Here is a 26,854-nt window from a genome sequence, read left to right as displayed (position 1 = left end):
TGCTGAAAACTAAGATCATTGCATCTGGTCCTATCAGTTCATGGCAGATAGACGGGGAAACAATGGAAACAGTGACAGATTTTATTTGGGGGGGCTCCAAAATCACTGCAGATGGTGACTGCAGCCATGAAATTAAAAGGTGCTTGCTGCTTGGAAGAAAAGCTATGACCAACCTAAAGAGCACATTAAAAAGCAGAAACATTGCTTTGCTGACAAAGTACGTGTAGTCAAAGCTATGGTTTTTCCAGTGTGGATGTGAAAGATGGACTATAAAGAAAGCTGATCACTTAAGAATTAATGCTTTTGAACTGTGGTGTTGGATAAGACTCTTCAGAGTCCCTTGAACAGCAAGGAGATCCAACCGGTCCATCCTAAAGGAAATCAGTCCCAAATATTCATTGGAAGGACTGATGGTGAAACTCCAATACTTTGGCCACCTGATGCGAAGAACTGGCTCATTGGAAAAGACCCTGATGCTGGGAAAGATTGAAGGCAGGAGGAGATGGGGACGACAGAGGATGAGATGGCTGGATGGCATCACTGACTCAATGAACATGAGTTTGGGTAAACTCTGGGAGTTGGTGATGGACAGGGAGACCTGGAGTGCTGCAGTCCATGGGGTCTCAAAGAGTCAGACATGACTGATCAACTGAAGTGAACTGAACTGATGGCTCATTCACATTGTTGTACAGTGGAAGCCAGGAAGTAATTATCCTCAAACTAATTTTTTTTTTCTTTAAGTACAGTGACTTTGAAGTATGATTATCAAACTAGGACTATCACCCAGACAGGGAATCGTTGAACAGTGGGAGAAGATAGCAGCAGCTGGTCCGCAGATGAGATCTGGAGTCTGATCCAACATTGCAGTAACAGTGGAAATTCTCAAGTTCATGTTTTGGGTCTTTGTATGTTAGTTTTCTGTAATTCACAAAATTGGAAAGCTAATAGCAACATCCAGGAATCATTTTAGCATTGCTCTTCTCTAGGTTGTATGAGTGCATTTTTAAATGATTGAATACAGCCATTTACAGATAATCACTCCTTTTTAAAAAGTTGCCCACTAAAATCCCTAATCCAATTACAAATATATTTTATTTACTTCTCATTGCATGTATTAATTCTGTGTTGGTTTTCTTCCACATCAAGTACAAGAGTGAATAAGCACTTTTTATGGCTTCCTCTATTGTTTCTTCAGGTGTTTACAAAAGCAGTTGTGTTCAACATTGCATGCCATTTACATTTTAAAATATGGTTTTCATCGGTTCACAAATTTTGGAAAATTAGTCATTTTGAGTATTTTCCATGCCTTGTTTCATCCCAGGGGTGAAATTTTTGGAAAGCCCTAGTAACATGTGTTCAATCATTTTTGATGATGAGAAGATAGGAAGGAAAAAATCAACTCTTTTTTAAAAGGGAGATAAGAGACAAGATTTACCATCTTAACCATTTTTAAGTGCATAGTGCAGTCATGTTAACAGTATGTATATCATTGTGCAGTGAATTTCTCCAGCTTTTTTCATCTTTCAAAACTCTAGTTCAATACTTGTTGAACAACTCTTTCTCCTACCTCCACCCCAAGCAAAGCCCATTCTACTTTCTAATTCTAAGGGTTTGACTATTTTAGATACGTTAAGTGGAGACATGCAGTGTTTGTCTTTTTCGTGGCTAGCTTGTTCACATAATGTTCATCGATGTTGTACCATATTGCAGGATTTCCATCTTTTTTGAGGCTAATTATTATACCATTGTATGTTTATACCACATTTCTTTATCCGTTTATCCACTGAAAGACATTTAGGTTGTTTCCATCTCTTAGGCTGTTGTAAATAATGTTGCAATGAATTTGGATATGCAAATATGTCTTTAAGATTCTGTTTTTAGTTCTTTGGATTGCTGGATCATATGATAATTCTAATTTCAATTTTTAGAGGATATTTATACAGTGTTCCACAGTGACTATGCCATTTTACTCTCCAAACGACAGTGTAAAATTTTTCCAGTTTCTCTGTACCTTTACTGACACTTGCCATTTTCTGTTTTGTTGTTGTTGTTATTCTTCTAGCTGGTATGAGGTGGTATCTCATTGTGGTTTTGGATTTGCATTTTCTTGATTATGACTAATCTTGAGCATCTTTTCATGTACTCATGGACCTTTATTATATGTTCTTTGGAGAAATGTGTATTCAAGTCATTTTTTTCATTTTCAATTGATTTTTTTTTTCTATTGAGTTGTAGGAGTTCTTTATCATATATATAGTTTGTAAATATTTTCTCCCATTCCACAGGTTGCCTTTTCACTCTTGATTGTTTCCTTTGCTGCAGAGAAATTTTTATTTTGATATAGTATTGTTCATCAATTTTTGCTTTTGCTTTCTGTACTTTTATTCTCATATCAAAAAAATTACTGCCAAATCCAGTGTCATGAAGCTTTCCCCACATGTTTTCTTCTGGGAGATTTAAGTCCATTCTTACTTAATTTTTAAATATGTGTAAGATATTCAAATACATTATTTGAATGTGGATATTCAGTTATCTTAAGACCATTTATAAAATAGACTATTGTGTAGCCTTGGCATCCTTGTCAAAGATCATTTGAAAATATATGTGAAAGTTTATTTGTGAAATCTTTGCTCTGTTCCATTGGTCTATATAGCTCTATGTCAGTACCATACTGTTTTGATTCCGGTATCTTTGGAATATGTTTGAAGTCAGGAATGTGAGGCCTCCAGCTTTATTTTTCTTTCTCAAGTTTGTTTTGGCTAGACAGAGTACTTTAAGAATCTATATGAATTTTAATATTTTTTGTTTTTCTGCAAAATTACCTTTGGGATTTTGATAGGAATTGCATTGATATAGATTGTTTTGAGTAGTATGGACATTTTAATAATGGTAAGTCTTCCACTTCTTAACACAGAGTGTATTTCCACCTATTTTGGTTATATTTCATTTCTTTCACCAGTGTTTTATACTTTTTAGTGTGTAAGACTTTCACATTCTAGGCTAAGTTTATTCCTAATTATTTTTTGATTGTAATTGAATTAAATTTGATTGTAATTTTAAAAATTACTTTTATATTGTAATTGAGATTTTTCCCTAATTTATTTTTGAGATTGTACATTGTTAGTGCCTAGACATGCAACTGATTTTTTTGTGAAATCAATAAGGTTTCTTGCATAAAAGTTCATATCATGTCATGAGAATAGAGATAATTTTACTTCTTTATGATTAAGATGCCTTTAATTTCAAGCCTGATTTCCATGACTAGGAGTTCCAATTCAGTATCACAGAGAAATGGCAAGAGTGGATATCCTTGCATTATATCTGAGCTTAGTAGAGAAGTTTTCTGGTTTTCACATAGAGCAGGATGTCACCTATGGGTTTTTACTATATGGACATTATTTTTTAGCAATTTCCTTATATGTCTAGTTTATTGAGTGTGTTTATCATGAGAAATTGTTGAATTTTGCCAAGTGCTTTTTCTGCATATATTAAGATGATAACATGATTTTTTAAATCATTTGTTCTGTTAATATGGTGTATCATATTGACTGATTTTCATATGTTTGAGACATCGTTGCATCCCAGAGAGAAGTCTCAACTGGTTATGGCATATAATTCTTTTAATGTGCTGTTGAAATCAGTTTATTAATATTTTGTTGAGGATTTTTACATCCATTAATATATTCACCAGGGATATTGGTCTGTAGTTTTCTTTCTTTTTTTTTTTTTCTAGTGTCTTTGTCTGGTTTTAGTATCAGAGTAAGGCTGACCTGATAAAAATAAGTCTGGAAGTGCTCTAGCCTCTTTAATTATTTTGGAAGAGTTTGAGAAGAATTGGTGTTAATTCTTCTTTATGTGTTTGGAAAAATTCATTAGTGAAGCCATCTGTTCCTGTTTATTGCCTTTTGTATGTTTGCTTTTTAAAACCTCTTTTTAAAAATAATTTATTTTTTTATTGAAGGATAATTGCTTTACAGAGTTTTGTTGTTTTCTGTTAAACCTCAACATGAACCAGCCATATGTATACATACATCCCCTCCCTCTGTTGAGGCTTTTGATTTGTTATTCAATCTCCTTACTAGTTACAGCTCTGTTCAGATTTTTTTCTTGCTTCATGATTTCATTTTGGTAGGGTGTATATTTGTATAAATTTATTTATTTCTTATAGGTTGTCTAACTTGGTGTATAATTGTTCGTGGTAGTCTCTTATGATACTTTTAATTCCATGGCATCAGTTGTAATGTCTCCTCTTTCATTTCTGATTTTTGTTATTTGAGCTTTTTCACTGCCTTTTTTTTTTTTTTTTTTGGCTAAGGAATGATCAATTCCATTGATTTAAAAAACTCTTAGTTTTATTGATTTTTTGTTTTCCTACTATTTTATTTATTTATAATCTTTTTAAAAAATTTGGTTCCTTTTGTTTCATTTTCACTTTGTTCTTCTTTTTCTAGTTCCTTGAGATATGAAGCTATGTTGTTGATTTGCAATCTTTCTTTCTTTTTTATTTTGGCTGTGTGGCATGTAAGATTTCAGTTCCCCAACCAGGGATTGAACCTGCACTCTCTGCACTGGGAGTGCAGAGTCTTAGCCACTGGACCACCAGGAAGTCCCATCTTTCTCCTTTTTAAATGTAGGCAGTTACTGCTATAAAGTTCCCTCTTAGTACTGCTTTTGTTGCATTTCATGTTTTTATGTTTTGTTTTTGTTTTGTCTCAAGGTATCATCTAATTTTCCTTTAAATTTCTTCTTTGACCTATTAATTGTTCAAGAGCATGTTAATTTCCATGTACTTGTGAATTTTCTAGTTTTTCTTTGCTACTTATTTCTAGTTTCATTCTGTTGTAATCAGAAAAGATAGTTGGTATAATATTCTTAAATTGTTATAATTCTGTGGACTAAAATATGATCTGGTGAATGTCCCGTATGCACTTGGCGATACACTTGGGAATGTAACACTTGAGAATGTGTGTTATGCTATTGTTGGGTCGTATTCTGTATCTGTATGTTAGGTCCATTTAGTCTATAATATTGTTCAAGTCCTCTCTCCTTATTGATCTTCTGTTTGGTTGATATACCCACTATTGAGAGTGGGGTATTGAAATACCCTTCTATTGTGGTGCTGTCTATTTATCCCTTCAGTTGTGTCAATGTTTGCTTCTTATGTTTGGGTGCTCTGCTGTTAGGTGCATATATATTTATAATTGTTATATCTTCCTGGTAAATAGATGTTTTTAATATAATGTCTTTGTTTGTCTGATGATAGTTTAGACTTAAACTCTAGCTTGTTTGATATAAGCACAGCCATCCTGTTGTCCTTGGGATACAGTTGGCATGGAATATCTTTTTCCATTCTTTCACTTTCAGCTTATGGGTGTTCTTATATCTAAAATGAGTCTTTTCTAGACAGTATGTAGTTGGATCTTGTGGGGTTTTTTTTATTCATTCAGGCACTCTGTGTTTTTTCATTAGGAACTTTTATCCATTTTTGTCTAAAGTAATTACTGATTGGGAGGGACTTAGTATTGACATTTTAAAATTGTTTTCTGTATGTTTTATAGTTATTTCATCCCCCTTTTCTTTGTTTGTTGCCTTCTTTTGTATTTCAAAGTGATTTTGAAATCACTTCTGAAATCACTTCTTTTGATTTTTCAAAGTGACAAGCTTGAGTTTCTACTTATTTTCATTTGTGTTCCTTCTATAGGTGTTTTCTTTGTGGTTACCATGGGAATTACATAAAACATCTTTAATTTTTAACAATCTACTTTAAACTCATAACAACTTAACTTTAATCACATCTAAAACTCTGCTCCTTTAATTTTCTCTTCCACTATGTTATCAAAACATAAGTTCACAAGTTACATCTTTTTAAATTTTGATCCATTTACAAAGTTTTATACTTAAAGCTATTTTGGGGGGAATAAAAGAGACTATTTATTGAATATTTCTATCCATTATTTCTTTTTGTAATAGAGATATAATTGACATATAACACTGTCTTACTTTTAGCTGTATAACATAATGATTTGGTATATTGATATTATAATTGTGAAATAATTACCAGAGTAAGTTTAGTTAATATCTATCACCACACAATTACAAATTTTTTTTCTTGTGATGAGAACTTTTAAGATCCAGTCTCTTAGCAATTTTCAAATATACAATACAGTCTTGTTAACTACAGTCACTATGTTGTCTATTATGTTTTTATTTTTTATAATTTTATACCAAAGTAAAAGTGATTTATACACCACCATTACAATGTTACAGGATCTGGTGTTTGTCTATAAATTTACCTTTATCACAGGGCTTTATATTTTTGTGTGCTTTCATGTTACTGCCTAGAGTCTTTTTCATTTGAACTTGAAAGACTTCCCCCAGCATTTGTTTTGAGGCAGGTCTAGTGGTTATGAGCTCTCTGAACTTTTATCAGAGATCTTTATTTTTTCTTCATTTTTGAAGGACAGTTTTGCTAGATGTAATGTTCTTAGTGGAATTTTTTTCTTTCAGCACTTTGAATAAATTACCCCACTCCATTTTGGCCTGGAGTTTTCATAAAGACTCTTTTGACCCTCTACATTATTGTTAGACTGTATCTCTGTGGGAGACTAGGTCCAGGGTTTTCTATTCAGTCATTTTGATGACATCACTCCCAACTTTTTTCTTAAGTGATTGAATTATGTTCCAGTGTTTCAGTGGCTGGACATTTGAGATATAATAGATATTTCAAAAATCATCCAAATGTTTAAAAAATCTGTTTCTCAAGTCAGTCATTAATAAGGAGATGTTTAGAAATAGCATAACTAGAACTCTAGAATTATTTACTCATGGAAAACTCTGAATAAAAGGTTCACCTTACCTAAATGTAGCCACAGATGTTGATTTTTATATTTCCGTTGCAGTTATTGTTATATAACTTTGCCCTTAAGTGGATAGTTCACTATTTCTGTAGGTGGTATTAGTGTTTTAACAGCAGTTTTGTAAAGAAGAAAAGAACAAGAACATTAAATGTCTTATATTTTTGATGCTATGTTAGATTTAAAGTGATATTCATAAAAGCCTGAAAATAGGGTAAATTCTTCTATATGTTTCACTTATGTCATAGAAATGATGGTATAGTGTTGGTTTTTATGTTTTACCATTTCTACCTCAATGTGAAATGAGCTGGGATTTTAAGTTTTGTCCAGACACAGACTTTATTTAAAATGTGTACATTAAGCCAAGACCTAGAAGAATTCAAGGTCCTTTAGTTATTTTCTCTTTTCCCAGACAATTTCAAATTTAAACTTCATTAAAGGAAGAACATATATGAATGTTTGCAGTTCTTTGCTGACTTTGAAATATTTTAATTTCAAATATTTTCATTGAATGAAATTGTGTGCTGCACTTTAATTTTATATTATGAACATTTTATTTGCAATAAAGATAATATTGTTGCTTTTGTGACAGAGGCTATATGTGATTCTTATTGACAATTTTATAATCATCTCTATTCTTTTACATGCAAGCAATCTCTATATTTGCTTTTGTAATTGGGTCTATAATAAGCATTCTAACACATGAAGAACAGTCCATCAGCAAGATTGTACATCTGCCTGCGTAGTTGTTTCTTTTCTTACTGCCATTCCTAAGAATATGTGACAAGCCAGTTGAAATAGTCTCCTATGTTTCAAAAATAAATTGTAAACAGTGCTGTGATGAACATTGGGGTAGGTGTTTCTTTCAATTCTGGTTTCCTTGGTGTGTATGCCCAGCAGTGGGATTGCTGTCATAAGGCAGTTCTATTTCTAGTTTTTTAAGGAATCTCCACACTGTTCTCCATAGTGGCTGTGCTAGTTTGCATATAAATGGATAAGAAAGCTGTGGTACATATATACAATGGAATATTACTCAGCTATTAAAAAGAATGCATTTGAAACACTTCTAATGAGGTGGAAGAAACTCAGAAAGAAAAACACCAATACAGTATAGTAATGCATATATATAGAATTTAGAAAGATGGTAACTATGAACCTATATGTGAGACAGCAAAAGAAACACAGAGGTATAGAACAGTCTTTTGGACTCTGTGGAAGAAGGCGAAGGTGGGATGATTTGAGAGAATGGCATTGAAACATGAATATTATCATATGTGAAACAGATCGCCAGTCCAGGTTCGATGCATGAGACAGGGTGCTCAGGGCTGGTGCACTGGGATGACCCTGAGGGATGGGATGGGGAGGGAGACGGGAGGAGGGTTCAGGATGGAGAACACACGTACACCCATGACTGATTCATGTCAATGTATGGCAAAAACCACTACAATATTGTAAAGTAATTAGCCTCCAATTAAAATAAATAAATTAATTTAATTTAAAAATAAATTGTATCAGGAAGCACAGAACTGTGACTTAACACTGAAGATAAAATTTGTTATACTACCATGAAGTCATATTCCTACCAAAAATGTAAATCATTTTTGTTAGTGAGGTCTCCTGAAATGTAACAAAATAAGCATCAGATTATAATGCAATTTGAATTAAAATCCTTTATTTTGTGATTGAATGACTTCATAACTAGCTTGAAAAGAGTAATCATTTGGAAACTCTGATAAAGGATTTTTAAACTTTGTTACAGTTTATATTAAACATAACATTTTAAAAGAGAGTAAAATATCCAGTTTGGGTTTTCCTATTCTTTCTCCATTATGAATATTATTTTATGTCTTTTTCACAGAATTTTAAGTTTTGTTGACAATAGCACATGTTTATTTCCTTTAATATTTATATTGATCATTGTATTTCTCTTTGAGTGTTAAATGTTGAAAAGGTTCCTAGGGAAAATATTGCCTGTTTCAGGCCTTTTACTTCTTCTCTTCATGCTAGTGAAAACATTTTTTGTATCCAAACAAAAATACATCAATTTGACTTCATTCAGGGATTCTTTTTACCATGATTTCTATCAGAATTTGTTTCAAGCTTGTTCCTAGACCCTGCAGAGTAGGATTTAATGAGCAAACCCAGCAGAGATATTAAATAGGTGCTATTTTTTAGCTACTGCAAATTCCAATATCAGAAGTTGTATTCTTCATTGAGTCAAAAAAAATTGCTTTTGCTTTAGAAGTTTCCTTGGAGCAGAGAAACATTATTCTAATCTCTCACACTTCACTAATAACCTCTTCTCCTTACTTCCTCTCTCTGTCTCCTCTATTATTTCCCGTCTTTCCACACTTATTAAGCACCTACTTTGTACAAAAACAACTTTGTCTTCCAGTTTTATTGAGATATAATTAACATACAGCATTGTATAATTTTAAAATATACAGCATCATGATTTGACTTCCATACATCATGAAATGATTATTGCTAGGGTCCAGCCCCGGTGGATTCAGGGTAGTTCGAAGGGGAGATGGAATCAGCGTCCTTATTTAAAACTTATTTAATTGCAGATATATAGAGAGATTAGAAATGGATAGTGTAGTAGGAAATATTAGTGGAGAAAAAGAGGCTGAATAACTTGGTTTATGTGGGATACCAATAAAACTCCAAGACAAGGAATTTGCACCATCTACGCTGGGCCACCAGTGCCCGTTTGAATATCGGAGGGTGCCCCGCCTTGGGCTCCCTCTCTCACGGATCTTAGAAGCCAGGGCAAGTGAGTAGATGTGGTGAGTACCCACGCTCCAGATGGGAATTCAGCCAGAAGGGGAAAGAAAGAACGACGCAGGGGAATCAGTCTTTCCAGAAACTGATCCAATTTCTTTATTTTTTAGGTTTGCTTATATACCTTTTGTTACACATAGAGACAAATGGAAATTTTAAAGTCACGCAGGGGTCAGCAGTCCTGACCTTTATCAAAATCAGGTGCTTGACATAAATGTATATTAAAAAAAAAAAAGGTCTTGGGGTTTTACATCATCTTCTGGCCATAAGGCCTGCTGACATTTTACGACCCTTTCTTTCTGATAATGGCCAGTTAACCAGAAAACTTATTTTTTCCAAGGGTGTTTTTTCTTAAACCAGGTGCCACCCTCTGAAGGTACCAGATAAAGTTGCATTCCTATAGGGTGAGGGTGTAGTGGGTTACAACTAAGAAAGTAATTTATTTAACCTAAGGTCAACATGATTAATCTTAAAGGTTAATACTTATTTCTCCTATATGCTAGTTATATTCATTGTAAGAGCAGGGAATATGGAGATTTAGCAGCAAACATCAGCCCAACAAATGAAAACCCTTCACCAATGTTCCCCTTAAGATCTATTTAGTCTTAAGATAGTGATAAAGTTACATTTTTACATAGCAAGGACACAGTGATTTATAACAAAGTACAGTGATCTATAACAAAAGAGAAAATTCATTAACTCAAAAAGTCTAGTATTGCTAACATCAAAAACTACTATATTTCCTTTTCTATATTTCAAATACATTAATATATTCCCAGGTGCCTAAGGATATGGAGGCCTGGCGGCAATCATTGACTCAACAATGAGAAAAGCCCTATGCTAATTAAGATTTTCAAAATACTCCAAGCTCTCTATGCTGTTTATGGTTGAGAGGTAGTAAACAATCATATGCGTAGTGGCAGGAGTGTGGATAATCCTGTCACACAAGCTAGTCTGCCAGCAGAGAGGTTTGACCTGAGACACACTTGTCATGCCCAGGAATTTTTATTGACTGGAGCTGCAAGTTTACTCCTTCTCCGAGAGAAGCGGTGGGGAACAGCCCCCCACAAAGTCAGAGGTGTAGGTGAGAGCATGAAATAGTAAAGTAGGTAGACTCTGGTTTTGGGGGTAGATGCTGGGGAACAGGGGGTTTCCTGAGGCTCCATCCTGCCTTAGTGTATGCCGAAGCCTCCTTCCTCTTGACCTTTGCCATGGACGGAGTTCCTCACGCTGGCTCCTGGCAGACTATCACAATAAGTTTGGTGAACCCCTGTCATCGCATATAGATACAAAATAAAAGAAAATGATAACTTAGGATTTATTCTCTCAGCAACTTTCACATATAACATACATCTAGGTTGATTATATTTATTATGTTGTACATTATATCCCTTAGCATTTGTTTATCTTGTAACTGTAAGTTTATACCTGTTGACTGCTTTCACCCAATTCCATCATCCTATATCCCCCTGCCTCTGGAAATCAAAAATCTGATATCTTTCTCTATGAGTTTATCTATTTTTGAAGTGTAATTGACCTAATATAGTATGTTGGTCCCTGGTATACAACACAGCTATTAGCTATAACTACACATTCTTCAGTGATCAATGCAAAGAAATAGAGGAAAAGAACAGAATGGGAAAGACTAGAGATCTCTTCAAGAAAATTAGAGATACCAAGGGAACATTTCATGCAAAGATGGGCTCGATAAAGGACAGAACTGGTATGGACCTAACAAAGGCAGAAGATATTAAGAAGAGGTGGCAAGAATACACAGAAGAACTGTATAAAAAAGATCTTCACGACCTGGATAACCACGATGGTGTAATCACTCACCTAGAGCCAGACATCCTGGAATGTGAAGTCAAGTGGGCCTTAGAAAGCATCACTACAAACAAAGCTAGTGGAGGTGGTGGAATTCCAGTGGAACTATTTCAAATCCTGAAAGATGATGCTGTGAAAGTGCTGCCCTCATTATGCCAGCAAATGTGGAAAACTCAGCAGTGGCCACAGGACTGGAAAAGGTCAGTTTTCATTCCAATCCCAAAGAAAGGCAATGCCAAAGAATGCTCACACTACCACACAATTGCACATGCTAGTAAAGCTCATCTCACATGCTAGTAAAGTAATGGTCAAAATTATCCAAACCTGGCTTCAACAATATGTGAACCATGAACTTCCTGATGTTCAAGCTGGTTTCAAACAAGGCAGAGGAACCAGAGCTCAAATGGCCAGCATCCGCTGGATCATGGAAAAAGAATAGAGTTCCAGAAAAACATCTATTTCTGCTTTATTGACTATGCCAAAGCCTTTGACTGTGTGGATCACAATCAACTGTGGGAAATTCTGAGAGAGATGGGAATACCAGACCACCTGACCTGCCTCTTGAGAAATCTGTATGCCGGTCAGGAAGCAAAAGTTAGAACTGGACATGGAACAACAGACTGGTTCCAAATAGGAAAAGGAGTACATCAAGGCTGTATATTGTCACCCTGCTTATTTAACTTCTATGCAGAGTACATCATGAGAAATGCTGGACTGGAAGAAACACAAGCTGGAATCAAGATTGCCGGGAGAAATATCAATAACCTCAGATATGCAGATGACACCACCCTTATGGCAGAAAGTGAAGAGGAACTAATGTTGGCTTCAAGCTCAACATTCAGAAAATGAAGATCATGGCATCCGGTCCCATCACTTCATGGGAAATAGATGGAGAAACAGTGGAAACAGTGTCAGACTTTATTTTTGGGGGCTCCGAATCACTGCAGATGGTGACTGCAGCCATGAAATTAAAAGACGCTTACTCCTTGGAAGAAAAGTTATGACCAACCTAGATAGCATATTCAAAAGCAGAGACATTACTTTGCTGACTAAGGTCTGTCTAGTCAAGGCTATGTTTTTTCTGTGGTCACGTATGGATGTGAGATTTGGTCTGTGAAGAAGGCTGAGCACCGAAGAATTGATGCTTTCGAACTGTGGTGTTGGAGAAGACTCTTGAGAGTCCCTTAGACTGCAAGGAGATCCAACCAGTCCATTCTGAAGGAGATCAGCCCTGGGATTTCTTTGGAAGGAATGATGCTAAAGCTGAAGCTCCAGTACTTTGGAAACCCCATGCAAAGAGTTGACTCATTGGAAAAGACTCTGATGCTGGGAGGGATTGGGGGCAGGAGGAGAAGGGGACGACAGAGGATGAGATGGCATCACGGACTCGATGGATGTGAGTCTGAGTGAACTCTGGGAGTTGGTGGTGGACAGGGAAGCCTGGCGTGCTGCAATTCATGGGGTTACAAAGAGTCGGACACAACTGAGTGATTATCACCATTATAAGTCCAGTGTCCTCTGTCACCATACATATATATTACATTTATTACTATCTTTCTCATACTGTGGCCAGTGCTGAGTTTTCCAAATTTGCTGGCATATTGAGTGCAGCACATTCACAGCATCATCTTTCAGGATTTGAAATAGTTCCACTGGAATTCCATCACCTCCATTAGCTTTGTTTGTAGTGATGCTTTTAAGGCCCACTTGACTTTGCATTCCAGGATGTCTGGCTGGGTTGGTGATCACACCATCATGTTTATCTGGGTCATTAAGATCTCTTTTGTATAGTTCTTCTGTGTTTTCTTGCCACCTCTTCTTAATATTCTCTGCTTCTGTTAGGTGTATATTATTTCTGTCCTTTATTCTGGTCATCTTTGCATGAAATGTTCCCTTAGTATCTCTAATATTCTTGAAGAGATCCCTAGTCTTCCCCATTCTGTTATTTTCTTCTATTTCTTTGCAGTGATCACTGAGGAAGGCTTTCTAATCTCTCCTTGTTATTCTTTGGAATTCTGCATTCAAATGGGTATATCTTTCCTTTTCTGCTTTGCCTTTCACTTCTCCTCTTTTCTCAGCTATTTGTAAGGCCTCCTCAGACAAGCATTTTGATATTTTGTGTTTTTTCCCCTTGGGGACGGTCTTGATCACTGCCTCCTGTGCAATGTCGTGAACCTCTGTCCATAATTCTTCAGACACTCTGTCTTACCAGATCTAATCCCTTGAATCTATTTGTCACTTCTACTATATAATAGTAAGGGATTTGATGTAGGTCATACCTAAATGGTCTAGTGATTTCCCCTACTTTCTTCAATTTAAGTCTGAATTTTGCAATAAGGAGTCCATGATCTGAGCCAGAGTCAGCTCCCAGTCTTGCTTTTACTAACTATATAGAGCCTCTCCATCTCTGGCTGCAAAGAATATAATCAACCTGATTTCAGTATTAAGCACCTGGTGATGTCCATGTGTAGGCTTCTCTTGTGTTGTTGGAAGACAGTTTTTGTTACAATCAATGTGTTATCTTGGCAAAATTCTGTTAGCCTTTGCCCTGCTTATTTTGTACTCCAAGGCCAAATTTTCCTGTTACTCCAGGTATCTCTTGACTTCCTACTTTTGCATTCCAGTACCCTATGATGAAAAGGACATATTTTTGGGGTGGTTCACCTAGAGCCAGACATCCTGGAATGTGAAGTCAAGTGGGCCTTAGGAAGCATCACTATGAACAAAGCTAGTGGAGGTGGTGGAATTCCAGTTGAGCTATTTCAAATCCTAACAGATGATGCTGGGAAAGTGCTGCACTCAACATGCCAGTACATTTGGAAAACTGCCACAGGACTGGAAAAGGTCAGTTTTCATTCCAATCCTAAAGAAAGGCAATGCCAAAGAATATTCAAACTACCACATAGTTTCACTCATCTTACATGCTGGCAAAGTAATGCTCAAAATTCTCCAAGCCAGGCTTCAACAGTACTTGAACCCTGAACTTCCAGAGGTTCAAGCCAGATTTGAAAAGGCAGAGAAACCAGAGATCAGATTGCTGGCATCCACTAGGTCATAAAAAAGGCAAGAGAGTTCCAGAAAAACATCCACTTCTGCTTTATTGACTATGGCAAATCTTTTGACTGTGTGGATCACAACATGATGTGGAAAATTCTTAAAGAGATGGACATACCAGATCACCTTACCTGCCTCCTGAGAAATCTGTATGCAGGTCAAGAAGCAACAGTTAGAACCAGACATGGAATAACAGACTGGTTCCAAATTGGGAAAGGAGTATGTCAAGGTTGTATATTGTCACCCTGCTTATTTAACTTTGATGCAGAGTACATCATTATAAATGCTGGACTGGATGAAGCTCAAACTCAAATCAAGATTTCTGGAAGAAATATCAATAACCTCAGATACATAGATAACACCACCTTTATGGCAGAAAGCAAATAAGAACTAAAGAGCCTCTTGATGAAAGTGAAAGAAGAGACTGAAAAAGTTGCCTTAAAACTCAACATTCAAAATACGAAGTTCATGGCCTCAGGTCCCATCATTTCATGGCAAAAGATGGGGAAACAATGTAAACTGTGACAGACATTATTTTCTTGGGCTCCAAAATCCCTGCAGATGGTGACTGCAGTCATGAAATTAAAATACACTTGCTCCTTGAAAGAAAAGCTATGACCAACATAGACAGCATATTAAAATTCAGAGACATTAGTTTGCCAAAAAAAGGTCCATCTAGTCAAAGCTTTGGTTTTTCCAATAGTCATGTATGGATATTAGAGTTGCACTATAAAGAAAGCTGAGTGCCAAAGAATTGATGCTTTTGAACTGTGGTGTTGGAGAAGACTCTTGAGAGTCCCTTGGACTGCGAGGAGATCCAACCTGTCAACCCTAAAGGAAATCATTCCTGAATATTCACTGGAAGGACCGATGCTGAAGCTGAAACTCCAATAATTTGGCCACCTGATGTGAAGAACTGAGTCACTAGGAAAGACCCTGATGCTGGGAAAGATTAAAGCCAGGTAGAAAAGGGGACAACAGAGGATAAGATGGCATCGCCTGTTTGATGGACATGAGTTTAATCGAGCTCCGGGAATTGGTGATGGACAAGGAAGCCTGGCATGCTGAAGTCCATGGGGCTGCAAAGAATCTGACATTACTGAGCAACTGAACTGAACTCAACTTTTTTTTTTTTTCTGAATCATGGGCTTTATGAAATGATTAGTCCAATGGGAAACCACGGAATACATTGACTCCACAGTATGCATTCTCACTATGGAATACATTGTCAAGTCTTAATCACCTGTCACCTCTGAGATTTATTCAGTTCAAGAAGTAAAGTCACTAGATGTCAGCTTCCTCAGTCGTTACATGGATAAAATGACCAACTGCGCACGGCTGTCTTCAGGTTGAAAAGTGTACACGTTCTTCGTAAACCGACATGGGGTGTGAGTCTCAGTTTGGGGTGTGTTTCACGTTCGATGTTAAAATAACATGAACAGGATGACAGCTTACACTGAACGGTCTCGGATTTGTGGTCTCTGAAGAAGATCCACCTTTGGGACCAGGTGAGTGAACTCAACTTCTTATACTATACATTCCAAATTCACGATTCATTGATTTTGTACCTAGTAGTCTCCCTCACCTATTTCTCTCGTCCCTTTTGGGCAATCACCTGTTTTTTCTTTGTATATATGTATGATTCTGATTCTGTTTGGTTATGTTTTTTGTTTTTTTGTTTTTTTGTTTTTTTGTTTTTTTGTTTTTGCTTTTTAGAGTCTACATTAAGTGAAATCATATAGTATTTGTCTGTCTCTGTCGGACTTATTTCACTTAGTGTAGCTCCCTCTAGGTCTGTCCAAGTTGTTGAAACTGACAAAATTTCATTCTTTTTATGACTGAGTAATAGTCCATTGTACATACATACTGCATCTTCTCTATACATTCATCTATTGATGAACACTTGAAAATGATATGTGTTCTACTGCTTTGTGATGGAATGTTCTGTACATATTTATTAGGTCCATCTGGTCTAATGTGCTGCTTAATGTTGGTATTTCCTTGTTGATTTTCTCTCTGTATGATCTCTCTATTGAGGTAAGTAGGGTGTGAAAGTCAACTACTATTATAGTATTACCGTCAGTTTCTCCTTTTATGTCTGTTAATATTCACTTTATGTATTTAGGTGCTCCCATGTTTGGTGTATATATACTTTTAGTTCTTATATATTATTGGAATGGTCACAATCATCTGCATTGTCCCTCATCTTTCATTACAATCTTTGTTTTAAAGTCTACTTTTTCTGATATGAGTAGTACTACCCTGGCTTTCTTTTCACTTGCATTTGAATGAGATACCTTTTTCCATCCCCTACTTTAAATATATGTGTGTTTATTTTTTATTTTTTTTAACTTTACAATACTGTATTGGTTTTGCCATACATCAACATGAATCTGCCACGGGTGTACCCGTGTTCCCAATCCTGAACCCCCCTCCCACCTCCCTCCCCATAACATCCCTCTGGGTCATCCCAGTGCACCAGCCTGAAGCATTCTGTATCCTGCATCGAACCTAGACTGGCAGGTCGTTTCTTATATGATATTGTACATGTTTCAATGCCATTTTCCCAAATCATCCCACCCTCTCCCACAGAGTCCAAAAGACTGTTCTATACATCTGTGTCTCTTTTGCTGTCTCACATACAGGGTTATTGTTACCATCTTTCTAAATTCCATATATACGCATTAGTATACTGTATTGGTGTTTTTCTTTCTGGCTTACTTCACTCTGTATAATCGGCTCCAGTTTCATCCACCTCTTTAGAACTGATTCAAATGTATTCTTTTTAATGGCTGAGTAATACTCCATTGTGTATATGTACCACAGCTTTCTTATCCATTCATCTGCTGATGGACATCTAGGTTGTTTCCATGTCCTGGCTATTATAAACAGTGCTGCAGTGAACATTAGGGTACACGTGTCTATTTCAATTCTGGTTTCTTTGGTGTGTATACCCAGCAGTGGGATTGCTGGGTCAAAGACATTTCTATGTGTGTGTTTAGATTCAAGTAGGTCTTTTGTAAGCAGCACATACATAGGTATTCTTTTTGCAATCATTTGGCCACTCTATGTTTTCTGATTGGAAAATTTAGTCCATTTATATGTAAAGTAGTTATTCATAGGTACACCTTATTGTCATTTTGTTAATTGTGTAGGGGTTGTTTTTGTATTACTTTTTTTCTTTTTTCTGTCTTCCTTTGTGATGACTGTTTATGTGTTATGTTTGGATTCCTTTCTCTGTTTTGTTTTATAGATTGCTGGTTTGTGGTTTACAGACAGCTATTTGTTTATTTATTTAAAGTTGCTGACTTCTTAGTTTGAATGAATACATTTTAACAACCATACATTTTTACTCCATCACATTTACTACTTTTGACATCATATTTTTTGACATCTTTTTGTTTTGTGGATTCTCTAACTACCTATTGTGGCTATAGATGATTTGACTATTGCCTTTTAACCTCCATACTAGCTTTATCACAATAAACTGTGGAAAATTCTGAAAGAGACAGGAATACCAGACCACCTGACCTGCCTTTTGAGAAACCTGTATGCAGCTCAGGAAGCATAGAACTGGACATGGAACAACAGACTGGTTACAAATCAAGAAAGGAGTACATTGAGCCTGAATATTGTCACCCTGCTTATTTAATTTATATGCACAGTACATCATGAGAAATGCTGGGCTGGAGGAAGCACAAGGTGGAATCAAGATTGCCAGGAGAGATATCAATAACCTCAGATATGCAGATGACACACCCCTTATGGCAGAAAGTGAAAAAGAACTAAAGAGCCTCTTGATGAAAGTGAAAGAAGAGAGTGAAAAAGTTGGCTTAAAAGTCTACAAGCAATAAATGCTGAAGAGGGTGTGGAGAAAAAAGAACCCTCTTACACTGTTGGTGGGAATGCAAACTAATAGAGTCACTATGGAGAAGAGTGTGGAGATTCCTTAAAAAACTGGAAATAGAACGGTCATATGACCCAGAAATCCCACTGCTGGGCATACACACTGAAGAAACAAGAATTGAAAGAGACACATGTCCCAGTGTTCATTGCAGTACTGTTTATAACAGCCAGGACATGGAAGCAACCTAGATGTCCATCAGCAGATGAATGGATAAGAAAGCTGTGGTAAATATACACAATGGAGTATTACTCAGCCATCAAAAAGAATACATTTGAATCAGTTCTAATGAGGTGGATGAAACTGGAGCCTATTATACAGAGTGAAGTAAGCCAGAAAGAAAAATATCAATACAGTATACTAATACATATATATGGAATTTAGAAGATGGTAATGATAACCCTATATGTGAGACAGCATTGAATAACATTGAAACGTGTATATTATCATATGTGAAACAGATCGCCAGTCCAGGTTCAATGCATTAGACAAGGTGCTCAGGGCTGGTGCACTGGGATGACCCAGAGGGATGGGATCAGGAGAGAAGTGTGAGGGGCATTCAGGATGGGGAACCCATGTACACCCATGGCTGATTCATGTCAATATATGGTAAAAACCACTACAATATTGTAAAGTAATTAGCCTCCAACTAAAATAAATAAATTTTTTTAAGTTTTTTTTTTAATTAATTAAAAAACAGAAAAGCTCAACATTCAGAAAACTAAGATCGTGGCATCCGGTCCCATCACTTCATGGCAAATAGATGGGGAAACAGTGGAAATAGAGGCTGAATTTATTTTTCTTGGGCTCCAAAATCACTGCAGATGGTGATTGCAGCCATGAAATTAAAAGAGGCTTACTCCTTGGAAGAAAAGTTATGACCAACCTAGACAGCATACTAAAAAGCAGAGACATTACTTTGTCAACAAAGGTCCATCTAGTCAAGGCAATTGTTTTTCCAGTGGTCATGTATGGATGTGAGAGTTGGACTATAAAGAAAGCTGGGTGCTGAAGAATTGATGCTTTTGAACTGTGGTGTTGGAGAAGACTCTTGAGAGTCCCTTGGACTGCAAGGAGATCCAACCAGTCCATCCTAAAGGCGATCAGTACTGGGTGTTCATTGGTAGGACTGATGCTGAAGCTGAAACTCCAATACTTTGGCCACCACATGCAAAGAGCTGACTCATTTGAAAAGACCCTGATGCTGGGAAATTTGAGGGCAGGAGGAGAAGGGGACGACAGAGGATGAGATGGTTGGATGGTATCACCGACTCAGTGGACATGGGTTTGAGTGAACTCCAGGAGTTGGTGATGGACAGGGAGGCCTTGTGTGCTGTGGTTCATGGGGTCGCAATGGTCAGACACGACTGAGCGACTGAACTGAACTGGCTTTCTAAGTGATGGATCTACCTTTCCTGGATGTTTGCCTTTACGAAAGAAGTTTTTCTTTTTGTAATTTCCATATTTCTAATTTGGGCCTTTTCTTTTCCACTTAGACAAGTCCCTTAATATTTCTTAGTAAGTTTGATTCCTGGTGCTGAACTGTTTTAGCTTTTGCTTGTCTGTAAAATTTTTGATATTTTCTTCAGATTTGGTTATAAGTGTGTCTCTTTTGGAACTCTGCATTCAGATGCTTATATCTTTCCTTTTCTCCTTTGCTTTTAGCTTCTCTTCTTTTTACAGCTATTTGTAAGGCCTCCTCAGACAGCTATTGCTTTTTTTGCATTTCTTTTCCATGGGAATGGTCTTGATCCCTGTCTCCTGTACAATGTCATGAACCTCCATCCATAGTTCACCAGGTACTCTGTCTATCAAATCTAGTCCCTTAAATATATTTCTCACTTCCACTGTATAATCATAAGGGATTTGATTTAGGTCATACCTGAATGGTCGAGTGGTTTTCCCTACTTTCTTCAATTTCAGTCTGAATTTGGCAATAAGGAGTTCATGATTTGAGCCACAGTCAGCTCCCAGTCTTGTTTTTTCTGACTGTATAGAGCTTCTCCATCTTTGGATGCAAAGAATATAATCAGTCTGATTTCAGTATTGACCATCTGGTGATGTCCATGTGTAGAGTCTTCTTTTGTGTTATTGGAAGAGGGTGTTTGCTATGACCAGCGCATTCACTTGGCAAAACTCTATTAGCCTTTGCCCTGCTTCATTCCATACTCCAAGGCCAAATTTGCCTGTTACTTCAGGTGTTTCCTGACTTCCTACTTTTGCATTCCAGTCCCCTATAATGAAAAGGACATCTTTTTTGGGTGTTAGTTCTAAAAGTTCTTGTAGGTCTTCATAGAACTGTTCAACTTCAGCTTGTTGGGGCCTAGGCTTGGATTACTGTGATATTGAATGGTTTGCCTTGGAAACGAAAAGGATCATTCTGTTTTTGAGATTGCATCCAAGTACTGCATTTTGGACTCTTTTGTTGACCATGATGGCTACTCCATTTCTTCCAAGTGATTCCTGCCCACAGTAGAAGGTATAATGGTCACCTGATTTAAATTCACCCATTCCAGTCCATTGTAGTTCGCTGATTCCTAGAATGTCAATGTTCACTCTTACCATCTCCTGTTTGATAGCAATGAAATATAAGAAAGCCTTGCTTAGTGAGCAATGCAAAGAAATAGAGGAAAACAACAGAATGGGAAAGACTAGAGATCTCTTCAAGAAAATTAGAGATACCAAGGGAACATTTCATGCAAAGATGGGCTCGATAAAGGACAGAAATGGTATGGACCTAACAGAAGCAGAAGCTATTAAGAAGAGGTGGCAAGAATACACAGAAGAACTGTACGAAAAAGAGCTTCATGACCCAGATAATCACGATGGTGCAATCACTCACCTAGAGCCAGACATCCTGGAATGTGAGGTCAAGTGGGCCTTAGAAAGCATCACTATGAACAAAGCTAGTGGAGGTGATGAAATTCCAGCTGAGCTATTTCAAATCCTTAAAGATGATGCTGCGAAAGTGCTGCCCTCAATATGCCAGCAAATTTGGAAAACTCAGCAGTGGCCACAGGACTGGAAAAGGTCAGTTTTCAGTCCAATTCCAAAGAAAGGCAATGACAAAGAATGTTCAAACAACCACACAATTGCAGTCATCTCACATGCTAGTAAAGTAATGCTCAAAATTCTCCAAGCCAGGCTTCAGCAATACGTGAACCGTGAACTTCCAGATGTTCAAGCTGGTTTTAGAAAAGGCAGAGGAACCAGAGATCAAATTGCCAACATCTGCTGGATCATGGAAAAAGCAAGAGAGTTCCAGAAAAACATCTATTTCTGCTTTATTGACTATGCAGAAGCCTTTGACTATGTGGATCACAATAAACTGTGGAAAATTCTGAAAGAGATAGGAACACCAGACCACCTAACCTGCCTCTTGAGAAATCTGTATGCAGGTCAGGAAGCAACAGTTAGAATTGGACATGGAACAACAGACTGGTGCTTATTTAACTTCTATGCAGAGTACATCATGAGAAACACTTGGCTGGAAGAAGCACAAGCTGGAATCAAGATTGCCGGGAAAAAAAATTAATAACCTCAGATATGCAGATGACACCACCCTTATGACAGAAAGTGAAGAGGAACTAAAAAGCCTCTTGATGAAGGTGAAAGAGGAGAGTGAAAAAGTTGGCTTAAAACTCAACATTCAGAAAATGAAGATCATGGCATCTGGTCCCATCACTTCGTGGGAAATAGATGGGGAAACAGTGGAAACAGTGTCAGATTTATTTTGGGAGGCTCCAAAATCACTGCAGATGGTGATTGCAGCCATGAAATTAAAAGACGCTTACTCCTTGGAAGGAAAGTTATGACCAAATTAGACAGCATTTTCAAAAGCAGAGACGTTACTTTGCCAACAAAGTTCTGTCTAGTCAAGGCTTGGTTTTTCCAGTAGTCATGTATGGATGTGAGAGTTGGAGTATAAAGAAAGCTGAGCACTGAAGAATTGATGCTTTTGGACTGTGGTGTTGAAGAAGATTCTTGAGAGTCCCTTGGAATGCAAGGAAATCCAACCAGTCCATCCTAAAGGAGATCAGTCCTAGATGTTCATTGGAAGGACTGATGCTAAAGCTTAAACTCCAGTACTTTGGCTACCTCATGCAAAGAGTTGACTCAGTGGAAAAGACCCTGATGCTGGGAGGGATTGGGGGCAGGAGGAGAAGGGGACGACAGAGGATGAGATGGCTGGATGGCATCACCGACTTGATGCACATGAGTTTGAGTGAACTCCGGGAGTTGGTGATTGCCAGGAGGCCTTGCATGCTGCGATTCAGGGGGTCGCAAAGAGTCAGACACAACTGAGCGACTGAAGTGAACTGATGTCTGTTTTACCACTTTAAATACATCATGCCACACCCTTTTGCTCTGCAGAACTTCTGCTGAAAAGTCAGCTGATAGCCTTATGGGAGTTCCATGGTATATAGCTTATTGATATCCTCTTGCTGCTTTTAGTATTATCTCTTTATCCTTAATTTTTGACATTTTAATTACAACATTTCCTAGTGTCATCCTCTTTAGTGTTAATCCTGTGGGATTCTCTATGATTTCTGTTCCTGGAGGTATGTTTCCTTTCCCAGCTTAGGGAAGTCTTATTATGTCTTCAAATATGTTCTCTGAGCCCTTTCTATCTTTTCTTCTGGGACCTCTTCAGTATGAATGAAAATATACCTTGATATTGTCCCAGAGATCCCTTAAAATATCTTGATTTTTTTTATTCTTTTTTTTTTTTTCCTGCTCAACTTATAGGATTTCTGATACTCTGTCTTCCAGGTCAATGATTCATTCCTCTGTATCACCTAATCTACTGTTGTTTACTTCCAGTGAATTTTAATTTCAGTTAGTATATTCTTCAGTTTTTTTGGTTCTCTTTTAAATTTTCAAACTGTGTGTTAAACTTCTAGCTCTGTTCATCCATTTTATCCTGGGTTCTTTGAGTATCTTCATGATTAATATCTTGAATTCCTTATCTGGTAGATTTCTTATCTTCACTTTACTTAGTTGTTTTTTTAGGGGTTTATCTTATCCTTTCATCTGGAACATACAAAGCTCCTAACACTTGGTTCACACAGCAACATACTTGGTTCTCAAAAATATTTGCTAAGGCAAAGATGACAGTTATTATATGATTTGTAAGTACATGAAATTTTATAGGCAGAACTAATATTGATTTATAGAGACATATATAATACAAATATATAATAAAACTCTTCTGCACTCACAGAATTTAGTTCAACTTAGTGGAGAGATAAGATCAGTCTTTAAGTATGTTCAGAACATTCATTGCCAGAGTGGGAGTCTGAAATAGATGCCATGAGTTATGGGCCTATAACAGGAGGATCAGGAGCAATAAAGAATTATGAGATGGTGGATAAATGGAGAACAAGAAGGCAAAGTACAAAAATGAACTAAAAAGTGGATTGGAAATGACAATAAGCACATGAATATATGTTCAACAACATAAGATATCAGGGAGATTAAAGCCACATGAATCACTACTACATACCTACTAGGATGACCAAAATTTAAAAGAGACTGACAATACCAGTGAATGTAGAGCAAACGGATTTCCTGTATGTTGCTAACAGGAATATAAAGTGGTACAACCACCATAAACATCAAGGTCTTACTCTATAGCACAGGAAACTGTATTCAGTTCAGTTCAGTTGCTCAGTTGTGTCCGACTATTTGCGACCCCGTGGACTGTAGCACACCAGGCCTCCCTGTTTATCACCAAACTCATGTCCACTGAGTTAGTGATGCCATCCAACCACCTCATCCTCTGTCGTCCCCTTCTCCTCCTGCCTTCAATCTTTCCTGGCATCAGGGCCTTTTCAAATGAGTCAGCTCTTCGCATCAGGTGGCCAAAGTATTGGAGTTTCAGCTTCAGCATCAATCCTTCCAATAAACATCCAGGACTGATCTCCTTTCAGATGGACTGGTTGGATCTCCCTGTAGTCCAAGGGACTCTCAAGAGTCTTCTCCAACACCACAGTTCAAAAGCATCAATTCTTCAGCACTCAGCTTTCTTTATAGTGCAACCCTCACATCCATACATGACTACTGAAAAAAGCTTTGACTGTCTAGCTTTGACCTTTGTTGGGAAAGTAGTGTCTCTGCTTTTGAATATGCTATCTAGGTTGGTCATAACTTTTCTTCCAAGGAGTAATTGTCTTTTAATTGCATGGCTGCAGTCACCATCTGCAGTGATTTTGGAGCCCCCAAAAGTAAAGTCTGTCACTGTTTCCACTGTTTCCCCATCTATTTGCCATTAAGTGATGGGACCAGATGCCATGATCCTATAATAAACCATAATAGAAAAGAATATGAAAAAGATTATGTACATGTATGTTTAAATGAATCACTTTACTGTAGACCAGAAACTAACAGAACATTATAAATTACCTAAACTTCAATAATAAATTAATTAATTAAATGGTACAACCACTTTGGAAAATAGTTTTGTAATTTCTTACAAAGTTAAATATACACTTCCTGTAGGAATGAAGATGTTTGTCCACAAAAATACTTTTACATGAATGTTTATAGCAGCATTATTCATAAACCCCATAGTGAAAACAACACAAATGTCCATAGATGAGTAAAGGATAAACAAATGGAGAATGGCCAAGGGTCTGAGACAACTTTTTGTGTAGATAGAAATATTCTACATCTTAAATGCGATGGTGGCTCCATGGGTATGTATAGTTGTCACAGGTGTGTATAGTTGTCTTATGAGTGTGTATAGTATGTAGAACTAATACTTAAATTATGTTAGTCTATCAGTTATGTCTGACTCTTTGTGACCCCATGGAGTGTAGCCAACTGTAGGCTTCCAGGCTCCTCTCTATTAAATTCTCCAGGCAAGAAGACTAGAGTGGGTTGCCATTCACCTCTCCAGGGGATCTTCCCAACCCAGGGATTAAACCTGGGTCTGCTGCATTGCAGGCAGATTCTCTACCATTTCAGTGGCCAGGAAAGGTTTGTATTTAAAATTTACCCTAATAAAGTTAATTAAATAAAAGCTAAAAATAAGAGAGGAGAGGCAGTCATGAGAGAGTGACAAATGGGCAGAATAGACAGGAAGCAAGGCAGAGGTGAGCAGCAAAGGGCATAAGGTATTATACAAACAGAGATGACAGACTGCGGACTTGGGACCCAGATAGATTCTTGAAAACATTTCCGGCGAAGCCGCGGTTCATCACACCCGTTGTCTTACTACCTCTATCAGTCCTTGCTGATTTTTCTTTTATGCTGGTAATCAGTCTGTTTCCTAAAAACTGACATGGCTTCCTTCTTTCTTCACTAATTCCTATCCCTAAATCAGTTCCTGGAGAAGGCAATGGCACCCCACTCCAGTACTCTTGCCTGGAAAATCCCATGGACGGAAGAGCTTGGTGGGCTACGGTCCATGGGGTCGCTAAGAGTCGGACACGACTCAGCGACTTCACTTTCACTTTTCACTTTCATGCATTGGAGAAGGAAATGGCAACCCACCCCAGTGTTCTTGCCTGGAGAATCCCATGGATGGAGGAGCCTGGTGGGCTGCAGTCCATGGGGTCGCTAAGAGTCGGACACGACTGAGGGACTTCACTTTCACTTTTCACTTTCATGCACTGGAGAAGGAAATGGCCACCCACTCTGCTGTTCTTGCCTGGAGAATCCCAGGGACGGGGGAGCCTGGTGGGCTGCTGTCTATGGGGTTGCCCAGAGTTGGACACGACTGAAGCGACTTAGCAGCAGCAGCAGCAAATCAGTTCCTATCTTTTCCTTGAAGTTTTCTCTTGACTATTTCTGCCCTAGCTTAACAGTTCTTAAGTGAATCTGTATCATGCAGTTAAGACCTTGATTACTCTCTAGTTGTGTTACTTTTACCCACAACTCTAGTGGAAACTGGTTGAAGAAGATTTCTTATATTTAAACTTTTGTTACCTCCTGTCCCACATCTCATGCAATGTTCAGGAAAATGTGTCAACAGATGACCTTAATTGTCCCCTTCTTTTCATCCTTCCCCTCCAGTTATCCTAGGTTGTTGTTTTTTGCATGAACTAATGCAGTATTATCTTAATTGGCCTCTCTTTTCCATACTTACCCCCTTTTTTCTTGTCCAGACAGCAGTCAGATTGATGCCTTTTAAAACTAAACCCAATAATTTTGCTCACGTCCTTAAAATGCTTCTGTGTCTTCCCAGTGCACTAAGAGTAAAACCTGGTCCTGCCCACCTCATTCCTGTCTTTACCATCCACGTTTCTCCTACTCACTGTGCCTCATCAAGGCAAGTCTTCTCCCAGCGCAGGGCCTCTTTACCACTGCTCTTTCTCCTAGAATCCATTTCTTCCAGTCCTTTCTGTGGCTTCTCATGCTTCAAAGTTCAACTGGAATGCCATTCCTCTGAGGCCTCTGCAAAGGGGTGTTCACCTCCCCAGCAGCAGAA

At 37.5% G+C, this 26,854-nt stretch overlaps 1 protein-coding gene across 1 annotated transcript in view; it reads left to right on the top strand.

The window, feature by feature from the left end:
• DCHS2 (dachsous cadherin-related 2) overlaps nucleotides 1-26,854 on the top strand; it is a 349,085-nt gene that overhangs the window by 269,575 nt on the left and 52,656 nt on the right. The gene's annotated exons all lie outside the window — the stretch shown is intronic.

The sequence above is a fragment of the Capra hircus genome, chromosome 17 (genome assembly GCF_001704415.2).
Source record: "Capra hircus breed San Clemente chromosome 17, ASM170441v1, whole genome shotgun sequence".
NCBI lineage: Eukaryota > Metazoa > Chordata > Mammalia > Artiodactyla > Bovidae > Capra > Capra hircus.
Note: the sequence above shows the minus strand (reverse complement) of the source record. Positions and strands in the feature narration are given on the sequence as shown.